The following is a 15,354-nucleotide window of genomic DNA, read 5'->3' as shown; positions in this document are numbered from 1 at the left end:
TGGACTGAGGGCTTGTAGGCCTGTTGTAAGGCAGGTCCTCACCAGACATCATTGTCAACAATGTCGCCTATGGGCACAAACCCACCATCGCTGGACCAGACAGGACTGACCCTCTCTTTGTTCAGGGACACATTATTCCATTTCTGTTAGGCACATGTCTGTGGAAATATTTGCACATGTTAAGTTTGCTGAAAATAAACGCAGTTGACCGTGAGAGGACGTTTTTTTGTTGTTGCTGAGTTTATTTAACACTCTGGGGGAATGAAAAGGCCCCATCAACAGATGAGGTGCCCTGTCAGGGATAACCACACACAGGCCACCACCACCCAAAACACAGGCCACCATCACCCTACCCAAAAACACAGGCCACCATCACCCTACCCAAACCACAGGCCACCCACCCAAAACACAGGCCACCACCACCCCACCTAAAACACAGACCACCACCACCCCACCCAAAACACAGGCCTCCACCACCCCACCCAAATCACAAGCCACCACCACCCCACCCAAACCATGAATAATGTAAGTGTTATTCGACAGAGAAGCCTCTTTTTGTATTTTGACAAAAACGTTGAGAACTGAATAAAATAAGTAATGTAAACATTTTATCACCAGGAAATCTAGTGCCTGAAATCAGGCACTGTACTCTTAAAAGGTTTGCTTAATGGAATTTCCCTGTTGTGATCTAATTTCCCTGATGTGATGAATTGTCCATGTTACTAGCTATTGTGTTATAGTCTCACAGCAATAAAACAACCCACAAAGCCAACTGATCGTGAGAACATATAAATCTGAAATCCTTACATGATCAAATATCACATGCTGTGTATTAACCTTCTTTGATTCTACGGTATGTGTCACATGTTGGATCTTTATTCAGCTAATTACACAACCAGGTGTGCACAGCTGTCCTTTTCCCGCAATGATCTATTCAACCTCTGTTCGACCTCTGTTCAGATGTTGAGGTGTCACCTGCTTCGGTGGCTACAGCACCTGATTATTGACATTTGTTTCATCATGCTACGCAACTTAGTATACCGCTCCAACTCCCCTTCGTTGGGTTGCATAGGAACCATTAACTTTAACAGAATTCACTGGAACACAAAACTGCATTTTCAAAACCAGCCATTTTAGAGCTCGATAATGACTTATTTCTTATAGTGTCATGAATTACTACTTCGTCAACATATAGATTGAATATATTTGACAAACAATTCTCATTGATCTAAGAAGCAACGTGTCCTCAACTAAATGGATCTACAACTCTGGAGTCAAAATCCCTTCGCCTGTTTAGAAGGCTGAACGTAAACATATCAGACATACAGTTCCTTTGAGAGAGAAACAGATCCACTCCATTAAATCCCTCATCTGTATCCTCTCCTCGTCCCTACCCCCAATAAGCACAGAGCAAATAGCAGCCTTCCTCTGGGAAATAAAGGACCTTCTCAGAAAGGGAAGACATCACCAGTTGTGCTCTGTGGAAATTAGGCCAGTACCATTGCTTTGGGCGTTATTCTTTTTTTTTAAAAACGTATATTTGTATAATTGTTTAAGCATAGGTTTACAGCAGAGCAATTCATTATAGAGGTACTGGAAACATCATTGGCAGCATCATCATTATCATTGCCCTTCCTATCCCCTGGCTACCTTGAGTCAGCAGGCGTGATCTCCGAGAGCAACGGGGTCTGGGTCGCTGCGTGTTCAGCCCCCATACACTTTCCCAACCACTGCGGAGCGAGTCAGTACAATGTGTCTGTACTGTACGTGCAGTCATCAAGTATAATTCATGTTTGTTAAGTAAATATATTGAATATATCTTATGATTATTAAATTAAATTAACAACAGCTCATTCTAAACCCCCTGTGTTCTTCACACACTGAGCTGAAAAAGTAATTGGGGGAGGGTGTAGTTTTACAGTTAATTTCCTGCAATTGTACACATTTTGCAATGACTACATTGTAGAATAATAGTGAAGACATCATAACTATGAAATAACACATACATGTTGTCACTCTCACACAGATAAAGCTGTCATCAAGGCAAAGTGTGGCTACTTTGAAGAATCTCAAATATAAAATATTTGATTTGTAACACTTGTTTGGTTACTACATGATTCCATATGTGTCATTTCATAGTTTTGATGTCTTCAATATTATTCTACAATGTAGAAAATAGTACAAAATAAATAAAAACCCTTGAATGAGTTGGTGTATCCAAACTTTTGACTGGTACTGAATCTGTGTGAGAGTGACTAACAAGGTCAATGGGGTCCACCTGGAGGCCAGGGCACCTGGGCATTTGTCCTACATACCCAGTCGCTAATTCGACCATGATTATTACAAGTTTAGATAGCTGGCTAGACTAACTTAACAATATAAACAATGTAAGCTGACATGGGCTAATTGAGTGATTGTCAGTGATTGACAAAACAAGAAAATGATGCAGATGGACAACCACATTTCCAAATTCCACTTTGTGTATTCTACTTATTCTACTTATTCTACTTATTCTACTTTTCTAACTCTCAACAGTAAGTTGAGACCAACACTGAGTTCCTATTTTTTGGGGTCATGGGCCGCCTAGTGGCTGCAGGGCTCTAAGCGGTCACTTATATCGCTTAGTGGCTAGGGCCGGCTCTGACTGAGCTTCTAGAACATCTGAGTTGTTCTCATGGTAAGGGACACTGTCAAATTACTGAGGGCAGCTGCACTTTGAAATATGCATCAGCCGTAAAAGACTGGCAAACGTCAACATCAGTTTCAATTAGCTCTCAGTTGCCAAGTATCATATCATCGTGATTCTACATGCTCTGCACGTTTATTTTAAGTATGTTACAACCTAAAAATATGATACAACTCTGCAACCCCAACATGGCAAGTATGGTTGATGATTGAGGTGGATGGCTGGTGCATGATGATGAGGAAAGAAATGAAAATAAAGCAACCTCTGTCAACATTACTGGGATTGTAAAATAGTTATCCAACCAACGGAACTGTAATGGGACTCTCGGCAGTTGGTGTTTTGATTTTCTCCCTCCTTTATGAGAGCAAGGAGGGCGGTCTATCCTGGCAGCTGCTCCTGCTGCACTTATCTATTGATCCTCTTCAATAAGCACTTAAAGGGTGTCTTTAAAGCAAGATAAACCCAGGGAGCAGTGGGTTGACATGGACTGGCTGAACTTTTTGTTGTGACAGATGAGACATTTTAGCTAATTAAATAACTGTTTGGAAAGTAATTGAGATTGGTGTCAGCCAGGTCGGATGAGAGAAAAACAAAATGCCTGTCTGTATTAATGTCTTACAGGATTTGTTTATAGGTGTGTACCGCTAGGGATAGCTGGTTAAATTAGCTAAAGTGATCTCACTGTCAGGTTTATCAACTGTAATAGTAGAGAATGGGTCAAAGGAGATATCTCGTATTGGTACAGAAGCAAGAGAAGGCCTAAACATCATAGTATTGTGTACAGTATCCTTAGTGATTTTATTCCCTGGGAATCGACTCCTTGACAAGACAGTTGGTGTTAAAACTAAGTGTCAATTATGAAATGGGCTGTTTAAAAAAACTTTATTTAACTAGGCAAGTCAGTTAAGAACAAATTCTTGTTTTGCAATGACGTTCTGATAGAATTAACCCAGCTGTTTGCACGTCTAGACTAACAGGTGTGCGACATCCATCTTGCGAGAGGACCGAAGATGAAAAATCTAATGCCATTAGGTGCTGATGAAAGAAGTGAAATGTTTGAGCAGCTGTTTTGCCTGGGGTACGTGCTGCTGAGTACTGGATGGACAATGCACTGTTCTTGTCATGAATAAATGAATTATGAATCTTTCTATACGCAGCAGTTGAAGACTTTGCATATACAAACTGACACAGTGTCTACAGAGAAACACAGCAAGAGAGAAATAAGAGGGCGCTGTGTTATCCTAGTCAACCCCCCCCCCCCCCCACACACACACTCACACACACTGTCCACTGCATTCAGACCACTCCCACTCACTCTGCAAGTGGAATGCTTTTGGCAGCTGTTTGAGTAGGCTTGAATCTGAACCCTCAACATAAAGTGAGTTTAGAGACAAAGGGCATTTATGTGCTGTGTTTTCAAATGAGCACGTAAGGATTTGTGATTGCTAACACTCTACAATGTAGCCTGTATTGTGGGCTGCACAATACATATGTGAAATTGTACTCATCGGGGAATGAACAAATAAATAGTCTGTGTAAAACAGAAGCGAGTCAATCATAAAGCCCATCTGTAGTGCCGAAGGAATATCATTTTTACCCCCTACACCTGGTAAATGTGTTTGATTGAATAGTATCCAGTATTTGAGGATGTTAAAAGGGAACATAAGCAGGATACAAGGTGCACTATTCGATATCGGAATAGTTACCTCGGTTCACGCTGCCTCTGGGTATATGTACCTGGCATTTCATTAGCCACTAAATAGACGAGCTGCGTTTTCTCTCTCAACCTCAGGTGTTGCTGCCATGCTAGCAGAAATGTAGAGGTGTGACATTGTTGCGCTGACTGCAGGAATGCTATCTACACCGGGTTCCCGATACCACGCAGTCTTGTTTACCACATTCCAGTTGTGGTGAGACAGGCTTTGATTGACCCCTGAATCCCAGCTAACCCGGGTCATGCACACAAAGACGACCTCAGACCGCGGTAAGGTAATCCGACTGGCATCTACCCAGCCTCCCCTCTCTCCTCCTCGCGTAACCACCCTGCTCACCTGGGCGGCCAGATGACCTTGGGCTATCTTAGTCGCGGAGGGATGGCAAACACACACACAGCACCAACTGCAAGTCAGTCTTACACACTTCAGACAACTCCCGTCTCTCATTGCTCTCCTCGACAACATGAAAGATGCAGGTGACTTGTCTTTCTGAGTTCTGCATCAAAAAGTTCTGACACATTTTGATGCCTAAGGACCCGCACGATGGCCTTAGGGATGAAAGAACACTTTCCCGCTATTCAAAGGAGCCACTGTTCCTGAATACTTTATCATGTCTTGTGTAAACAATGGGGAAGTCTCTCCCTTAATTAGGTTCAATGAACCCAATTGTGAGTCATTTCACAGAGGCAAAATGTGCTGCTTGGCTGATGGCCTGAATGCCTCTATTTTACACAATCATGAACTATACCCAGCTAGCACATAACGTTCTGAGAACCATATATTTCTTAGAGCTTGGTGAGAGCGTGGTTATCTTAAAGTTAATTTGCATACAACCGTCCCACAATGTTCTGGGAATGGTGAAGGATAGTTGCTTGCCTTTGGAACATTCTCAGCACATTTAAATGCGGAAGAGACATTTATTTTGAATGCATTCATTTGTACAACTGACTAGGTATCCCCCTTTCCCCTTTCCCCTGTAAATTGGACAGTGCAGTTAGATTAACACGAATTTAAGCTTTCTGTCCATATAAGACATGTCTATGTCCTGGAAAGTTTGCTGTTATTCTAGTCACACTAGCGCATGTTAGCAACAACTGTCCCGGTATAGGGACACCGATCCTACGGGATCTGAATCAGAGAGGTGCGGGGGGCTGCCATAATCGACATCCGCGTCTTCGCACACGGGGAACAGTGGGTTAACTGCCTTGCTCAGGGGCAGAATTACAGACTTCTACCTTGCTAGCTCGGGGATTCGATCCAGCAACCTTTCGGATACTGGCCCAACGCTCGAATAAACTAGCCCTGAACATCTCTAAAACTAAGCGCATTGTATTTGTTACAAATCATTCCCTAAATTCTAATCATCAACTGAATCTGGTAAGCAACGGCGTGGCTGTTGAACAAGTTGAGGAGACTAAATTATTTGGCGTTACCTTAGATTGTAAACTGTCATGATCAAAACATATACAGTTGAAATTGGAAGTTTACATACACCTTAGTCAAATACATTTAAACTCAGTTTTTCCACAATTCCTGACATTTAATCCTAGCAAACATTCCCTGTCTTAGGTCAGTTTATTTCAAGAATGTGAAATGTCAGAATAATAGTAGAGAGAATGGTAGAGAGAATGATTTATTTCAGCTTTTATTTCTTTCATCACATTCCCAGGGAGTCATAAGTTTACATACACTCAATTAGTATTTGGTAGCATTGCATTTAAATTGTTTAACTTGGGTCAAACATTTCGGGTAGCCTTCCACAAGCTTCCCACAATAAGTTGGGTGAATTTTGGCCCATTCCTCCTGACAGAGCTTGTGTAACTGAATCAGGTTTGTAGGCCTCCTTGCTCACACAAGCTTTTTGAGTTCTGCACACACATTTTCTATAGGGTTGAGGTCAAGGCTTTGTGATGGCCAATCCAATACCTTGACTTTGCTGTCCTTAATTAAGCCATTTTGCCACATCTTTGGAAGTATGCTTGGGGTCATTGTCCATTTGGAAGAACCATTTGTGACCAAGCTTTAACTTTAACTGATGTTTTGAGATGTTGCTTCAATATATCCACATAATTTTCCTACCTCATGATGCCATCTATTTTGTGATGCACACCAGTCCCTCCTGCAGCAAAGCACCCACACAACATGATGCTGCCACCCCCCTGCTTCACGGTGTTCTTCGGCTTGCAAGCCTCTCCCTTTTTCTTCCAAACCTAATGATCGTCATTATGGCCAAAGAGTTCGATTTTTGTTTCATCAGACCAGAGGACATTTCTCCAAAAAGTACGATCTTATCCCCATGTGCAGTTGCAAACTGTAGTCTGGCTTTTTTATAGCGGTTTTGGAGCAGTGGCTTCTTCCTTGCTGAGTGGCCTTTCAGGTTATGTCGATATAGGACTCGTTTTACTGTGGATATAGATATTTTTGTACCTGTTTCCTCCAGCATCTTCACAAGGTCCTTTGCTGTTGTTCTGGGATTGATTTGCACTTTTCGCACCAAAGTACGTTCATCTCTAGGAGACAGAACACGTCTCCTTCCTGAGCGGTATGATGGCTGTGTGGTCCAATGGTGTTTATACTTTCATACTATTGTTTGTACAGATGAACGTGATACATTCAGGCGTTTGGAAATTGCTCCCAAGGATGAACCAGACTTGTGGAGGTTTACATTTTTTTCTGAGATCTTGGCTGATTTCTTTTGATTTTCCCATGATGTCAAGCAAAGAGGCACCAAGTTTGAAGGTAGGCCTTGAAATACATCCACAGGTACACCTGCAACTGACTCAAATGCTGTCAATTATCCTATCAGAAGCTTCTAAAAGCCATGACATAATTTTCTTGAATTTTCCAAGCTGTTTAAAGGCACAGTCAACTTAGTGTATGTAAACTTCTGACCCACTGGAATTGTGATAAGTGAAATAATCTGTCTGTAAACAATTGTTGGAAGAATTACTTGTGTCATGCACAAAGTAGATGTCCTAACCGACTTCCCAAAACTATAGTTTGTTATCAAGAAATTTGTGGAGTGGTTGAAAACAAGTTTTAATGACTCCAACCTAAGTGTATGTAAACTTCCGACTTCAACTGTATATTCAGTGGTAGTAAAGATGGGGAGAGGTCTGTCCATAATAAAGAGACGCTCTGCTTTTTTGACGCCATACTCAAAAAAGCAAGTTCTGCAGGTAGTTTTGTCTAATCTCTATTATTGTCCAGTTGCGTGGTCCAGTGCTGCAAGGAAAGACCTAGTTAAGCTGCAGCTGGCCCAGAACAGAGCGACACGTCTTGCTCTTCATTTGAATCAGAGGGCTGATGTAAATACTATGCATGCCAGTCTCTTTTGACTAAGGGCACTTATTTTTATAAGAAACATTAATGTGTTGAAAATCCCAAATAGTTTGCATAGTCAACTTACACACAGCTCTGACACCAGGGGTCTTTTCACAGTCCCCAAATCCAGAACAAATTCAAGAAAGCAGACAGTATTATATATAGCCCTTATTGCATGGAACTCCATTCCATCTCATATTGCTCAAATAAACAGCAAACCTGGTTTCAAAAAACAGATAAAGCAACACTTCATGGCACAACGCCTCTCCCCGTTTGACCTAGATAGTTTGTGTGTATGTATTGATATGTAGGCTACATGTGCCTGTAAAACATTTTTTATGTAGTTCTGTCCTTGAGCTGTTCTTGTCTAATTTTAATGTTCTGTATTATGTTTCATGTTTTGTGTGGACCACAGGAAGAGTAGCTGCTGCTTTTGCAACAGCTAATGGGGATCCTAATACAATACCAAAAACATACGTTCCCACAACTTCCAAGAAACCAAATATGCTAGCTGGGTGTTCTCTGTAATTGAAAAGTCACAATCCAACTGTGTTTCGCTGAAGTAAACCATCTAGATAATAACAGACATAACAGACTTTCACAGAGTGAAGAAAACAATGCTATGAGTTCAACATAGTCACTTAAACAGTGATTAAGTCAATAATTGACTCCCGAAAGCAAATTCTGTAGTCAAACCTCATTTTAGAATGCCAACAACACTGTATCAGAAAGTATGTTGTAAAGGAAATAATTTTAGCCTGTTGATTTGTGTAGTGTCAGATTGAAATTGCATTTGTTAAAATCCATATGTGGATGACTATAAGTATCAAGCTACCAACCTAATAAACGTATAACAACCTAATAAACATGATTTTATGATTACATATTACGGCAATTGCATATTTCACATACCATATTACACCGATATATAATGCTATCCCCTCATGTATTTGAGGTTATTTTGCTGGGTATTAAATGGCTAACATGGACAATGGCAAACACACTAAAGCAAATACTTGTACCGCATTTAGCTAATGCTGCCACAATTAACACTTATGATATCATAAAATCCCCTTGGCATCTCACAGCGGCACCATAATCAGCTCAAATTGCTTTTGTGCCACCTAAGCATATTCAGGCCTCCCCGAATGCCTTGGCCAGAGACCATTTTGCTCAGTTGACAAAACAAACCCAAGTCCATCAAAACAAGTTTGATAAACAGCCTCTGCTTGTGTATAGAGAAACAATAGATCATTTACTGAGACTCCATCCTTGTTTCCAGAACAATAGCTCAAAATGTTATTCCTATTTCCCCACAGTGCATAATACACACATAATACACACAGTACTGCACCTACACATCTCTATGTGGATGATTCTCAAAGACACACAAGACCAATAATACTGTACATCCAACAGTGGCACTTGCAACACCAGGGTAGTGGGTTCAATTCCCAGGGGGGACCAGTATGAAAATGTATACACCCCCAGCTGTAAGTCGGTTTGGAGAAGGGTGTCTGCGTAGTGACGTTAATAGTACTATTGACAGGGGACATGAAAGCAGCATTAGCTTTATTTACATGTACTTTAACAATACTCCAGCAAGTAAAGATATTTTGATACATCACTGAGGTGCGAACAAGCATCTGATAGAGCACAGCTGTTTTTCCGTTGTTGGACGTGATGGATGGCACTGGAGATACACTCTCAAGGAAAGACGTTCTACACCTTTGATCAAAGAGATACTGTACAAGCAATGCGTTCAAGCGAGTAGAGGGTTTCGTGTTTGTACAGTGACATTGAATCCCATTTTGGGGAGAGGATGTTTTTCCAAGGAATGTCAGAGATAAAACAGGATTTGTTACATGATACAGATCTGCGTTATGGTGTGAGAATTGCACATTATTGCCTCCAAACCAAATTAATATCTTTCACAGACGTGTGGAAAGTTCTACTCAAATCGTTATCTGTTTTCCAAAAAATAAACAAAATGGACTGTCATAAGAGTTGAATTATATTCACCCACATTCACCTTCTGAACCTGTTCTGAGTCACAGTGTTCTCCATTAGCTAGTGAAGTCAGTCTGTCAGTCATTTAGTTCAGAATAGACATGAGGTTGTTCATCTAAGAATTCACCATTATAGCGCCACTCTGCAGTTTCTACTGTAGTTTTTTTTTAGTCGTGGAGACAGATTCTGTGCACATCAATACTCCATGTTAAGCACGTCCAGGGGTTTTGTCACTATGCCGACAAACATAAAGTGAAGCTGAAGAGGAGAGGGCCCTCGCACAGAGGCCATTATTGCCCCGAACCCAGTGACTTCTGTAGAGTATGCATTTAACTAGAAACATGACAAGGAGCACATAAGCGAGTTCACATGCACAATTTTGTCATCTGAAGTGGAAATCACACTCCCACCACAGAACAGGCTGGACACATTAGTCAGGGGTCGGAAATTACAGAACATCTCCCAACCTCAATGGAACTCTGCATGTGCTTGCCAAACTCCTGGACCCACTTCCTGGACTCACTGAAACTCCTATTCCCTTCTCATATGGGTAAAAAAAAAGGTTTTGTACAGACATTATTATTATTGGCTTATCGACCAGAAATGTGATATTTGTTTTGCTTTGTACAGTAGCATGACAAATTTGATCTAATTCATTGATTTTTATTCCAGCTGTGATTTTCAAGTTTGGGGGATTGAGGTGGAATGTCCCTTTTCTTTTATCTTGACATTTTTTACCCCAGGCACCTTATTGGTTGAAGTACATTTGACACCGGTGAAACTCAAAAATGCTTCCACAGTTAAACTTGGTTTAATGGAGTGCCTCAGGGATTGGTCCTTATCCCAACACTTTTCCAATCCGCCACCAGGCAGGATATGTGATCACTGAATCGGAGAAGACAGTATTGTTCTTTCCTAGGAGACTTATGTGCTTGCCCCCACAGTCAGAACATTAATATAAGGCTCTTCGGCACAACATTTCCATGGATGTAATATTGTCAAAGATATCACATTCCTCCTTAAGAAATGTGGAATGCATTTGTTTGGGTGATTGAGAAATGTGAAATGTTAGGAAAAGCAAAAATGGTGGAATAGAATTAAGCACAGGTAATATGAGGCAATATTTTAATTATGTGAAGCCCTTTAAACGGCATAACACCCACATAGAAAAAGACGAATTTCACATTTTATGGCTGAAAAGGTGGAGCAGAATTCATGCAGAATCCAAATGCAGCGTGAAGATTCCAATCATCAATGTGTATGTGTCATTAAACAGCCCGAATAAAAACCCTAACTGCAATTCCTGCTTAATGGAATATCTTTATGGCTTGTAAAACGATGCCCTTGACGTGGCATACAACAGGTCCACTGCAGTTTTCTTCACATCAACATTTTATGGTTGTGGAGGGGAAGGGTGGTGGTTTATGACACCAAGCACAACTTTGCATTCCTAAATAATTGACGAGCTGCGATGAAGCCTCAAACGTACTTACAGATTGAAAAGAATATCCTTAAAAAAAAAGATTTATACGTCTTGCAATCGCTCAAAATCGCCAAGAACTGATTCAAGTTGAAGATACTACCTTCAAACAAAAGTGAATACACAAAATCATCATGATCATGCTGATCATAACTGTGGCGGCAAACTTCATACACTTTCTACTCTGCGAGCATTATATAGTGTGCAGATCACTGTTTCTCTATTCACCGGTTCCCTTTTACAGCATCTACTGTGAGCTTCCTTTTGAAACGTCACTCTTCTTCTTCTCTCTGTAATATGCCTATCCATCTCAAGTCCCTTTGCGTGGTCACAGGAGCTGCACGCATGAGATACTTGAATGTGACCGTGGTTAAAGCTATCGTCACACTGCATCTCAGGGATTTCAACTGAGGTTCTACTTGGGGTCTGACGTTTGAAAGGACATCTAAGGAATCCATATTATCCACCCCCAACGCAAGTGTGAAATGGATACGGACCTAATGAACAGAACCATACTCCACTTGCTGCAATTTGTCACTGTCCTCCTAACTCCTCTGCGCTGGGTTTAAAGTTTCCGATTGTTTTCAAAGGGATAAACGAATGTGATCTGTTGAATCGCCGTCATTATCTTATCTTGAAATATGATCATTCTTGTCAATGGAACAATGGTTTAAATTACATTTCTGTGCATGGATGGAGGCCTGGTAACGATAAAAAAACAACAACAATACAAGCACGCCTCTTCTCCAGTATTGTTTGAGTATGACCTTGTTTTGTATGGTGATACAATGGCGACATCTGGTGGGCAAATGCCGACATAGGGACAGGTTTTGGTGCATGGATTTAATGAATACCATTTATTTATGGATGGACACTAAGGTTCATGCAAAACACTCTCTAGTGCTATCCACATCTCCTCACACCCAGTCACTTCCAGTCCAAATATAAAATGTCTGTGTAATGTTAGACTCTACACAAGTGGGATATTTCAAGAAAATGTGACCACAATATTCTGGTTTTCCTCCAAAGAATACAAATGATCTCTTGTACCTGCAACACAGATGTATTCTAACGAGTTGGCTGATTGATATTTATATCCCGGTGCTGAGACCTGCTAAGCACAACTGGCCAGGGAGATGGAAATTCATAGTTGTACGCCACGGGAAAAACAGAGCATGTTGGGTAACAGGAGGCCTTTACATCTTACTTAGCAATAAGGGGTCCAGGGAAAATCCCTGAGAAATCATGGACGACAATTTAAAACCTGGAGGCATGTTAAACAAATACAGACACGCAATAGATCCACTGTCAGCGTTAATTCCTGGCCGTTCACACACTGGTTATTTGAAAAGGGGGACTGTTGTTTCACAGGCTCGTGCTTCCTGGTTGTACAATAACCTTTTGTGACTTTCACTTGAACATATTCTGCCCTTGCTTGAACACTCAAATAAATTATTCTACTGTACAACGACGGATTTACCCACTGTTTACTTGAAGATTGAGGTGAAAGGAAGCCCTGAAACTATGTTCCACTCATTTGAATTCAAATAATGACTAGACTTTTATTAACATTATGTTCCTACCGTATGCGTCCTTCTCCCATTGAGTTAACGCTTCGCCTTTCAGTCCCATTCTGTCGGCTGATGACAGTAAAACTTTCCAATGAGGCACATCAGGTCTGTTTTGGATTATGGCACTCCTTCATCCTCTCATTGACTGCTGAATTTGATCTTTATTACTGGGCCTCGACTTTACTGTATGTTGACAGATTTTACGAGTACATGTCCTGCAGGGTTTTGCTCATGTGTTTTTAAAAGGAAACAGGCTACAATGTTCCAGTCCTTGAGGGGGTCCAACAAGGTAATCAGATCAAGGGATTTCACTTGTGATTCTGAGACGATAGGTAGAGAAACATCTGTTTTCAGAAGTCTACAAGTGTGGTGGTGATGTGCTTAGATGCAAGAGCCATAGCTATCAAACAAATGGTCACTGTGATAAAGTTACATTGTCCCTGCTTTAAAAAATACATACTGTGCACATTGAGATGTGAAAGATAAAGAACCCAAATTCACTGCTCAATAACAGAAACCCCATGACTTCAGTGACTGAGGGCAAAAGAGTGTGACACTGCCACAAATGTTAGGTGATAGGCACATACACACATATACAAGGCAAGAATAAACCTCCCTATGTGATGTTTGATTTTCAAACTGTTTATGTGATGTACTATACTGTATCTGCCTGCATGCATTATTTGCACTGACAAATCAAAGATGGCCATAGCCTAGAATCTCTGCTCTCCGAACTATGATTGATTGGATTGTGGACTTCCTTATTTAGTTGGACATGAAGCCTTTTGGTTGGGATTGTATTTGTGATAATAACTTTTATTTTGTTTGAAACTCTGATATTGTGACACTATGCTTAATTTGCTCACTTCATAACAGTTTGTCTGTTTTGTTTTTGTTGCACTCATATTTACAAAGTATTTCCTTGAACTTTAAAATGGTTAGTTTGAGATCCAAGCTGATTGTTTACAAGAGGTAAGACTTGGGGAAAATAGTCATCTGGATTGAAAACCGTCAACTTTGAAATAGCTCATGAAGACATCAGTCCAAGTTCTTAAAAAAATAGCACAAACACAATAACAAGATGATTTTTGATGTTAAAAGCATCCTGCAAGCTTCAGGCATAGCATAATCAGTTTAACTGGCTGGCTGTCAGTCAGGAAAGACAGTGTGGGAAGCTAATCTGCTTTGATACGTTCTGTCTCTGTCTGGTAGGCTACTGGAACACTGAATGGGTGCGTGCATTGGCTGTCAGTCCATGCAGTCTGTGCCAACGATCCCATTTGTAATTCAATTAGTATGGTTGAGTCATGTCCTCTTCGATTCTCCACCACATCTATATACTGATCAAGACCTCACTGCGCAAATGGTCACATATGAGTGCTACAATTTAACAGACACTGTTATGGATCAAAAGTTTGAACACACCTACTCATTCCAGGGTTTTGCTTTATTTTTTACTATATTCTAATTTGTAGAATAGTAGTGAAGAAATCAAAACTATGAAATAACATATCTAATCATGTAGTAATCAAAAAAGTGTTTAACAAATCAAAATCTATGTTATATTTGAGATTCTTCATAGCCACTCTTTGCCTTGATGACAGCTTTGCACACTCTTAGCATTCTCTCAACCATCTTCACCTGGAATGCTTTTCCAACAGTCTTGAAAGAGTTCCCACATATGCTGAGCACTTGTTGGCTGCTATTCCTTCACTCTGCAGTCCAACTCATCCCAAACCATCTCAATTGGGTTGAGGTCAGGTGATTGTGGAGGCCAGGTCATCTGTGTCACGTCCTGACCTTAGTTCCTTTTTTATGTCTCTATTTTAGTTTGGTCAGGGTGTGAGTTGGGGTGGGCATTCTATGTTTTTGTTCTATGTTTTGTATTTCTGGTTTTGGCCTGGTATGGTTCCCAATCAGAGGCAGCTGTCAATCGTTGTCTCTGATTGAGAACCATACTTAGGCAGCCTGTTTTCCTGGTTTGTGGGTAGTTATTTTCTGTTTAGTGTGTTTTGCACCTGGCGGAGCTGTTTCGGTTGTTTCTTTTGTTCCTTGTTGTATTTAGTGTTCAGTTTATTAAAATAATGATGAAAACTTACCACGCTGCATCTTGGTCCTCACCTTCTTCCACCAACGGTCATTACAATCTGATGCAGCACACCATCACTCTCCTTTTTGGTCAAATATCCCTTTCACAGCCTGGAGGTATGTTGGGTCACTGTCCTGTTGAAAACAAATGATAGTCCCACTAAGCGCAAACTAGATGGGATGGCATATAGCTGCAGAATGCTGTGGTAGCCATGCTTGCTAAGTGTGCCTTGAATTCCAAATAAATCACCGACAGTCTAATGTCCATTGCTCGTGTTTCTTGGCCCAAGCAAGTCTCTTCCTATTATTGGTGTCCTTTAGTAGTGGTTTATTTGCAGCCATTCAACAATGGCCTGATTCACACAGTCTCCTCTGAACAGTTGAGATGTGTCTGTTACTTGAACTCTGTGAAGCATTTATTTGGGCTGCAATTTCTGAGGCTGGAAACTAATGAACTTATCCTCTGCAGCAGAGGTAACT

Source organism: Oncorhynchus kisutch, linkage group LG19, assembly GCF_002021735.2.
Source record: "Oncorhynchus kisutch isolate 150728-3 linkage group LG19, Okis_V2, whole genome shotgun sequence".
Taxonomy (NCBI): Eukaryota; Metazoa; Chordata; class Actinopteri; order Salmoniformes; family Salmonidae; genus Oncorhynchus; species Oncorhynchus kisutch.
Note: the sequence above shows the minus strand (reverse complement) of the source record.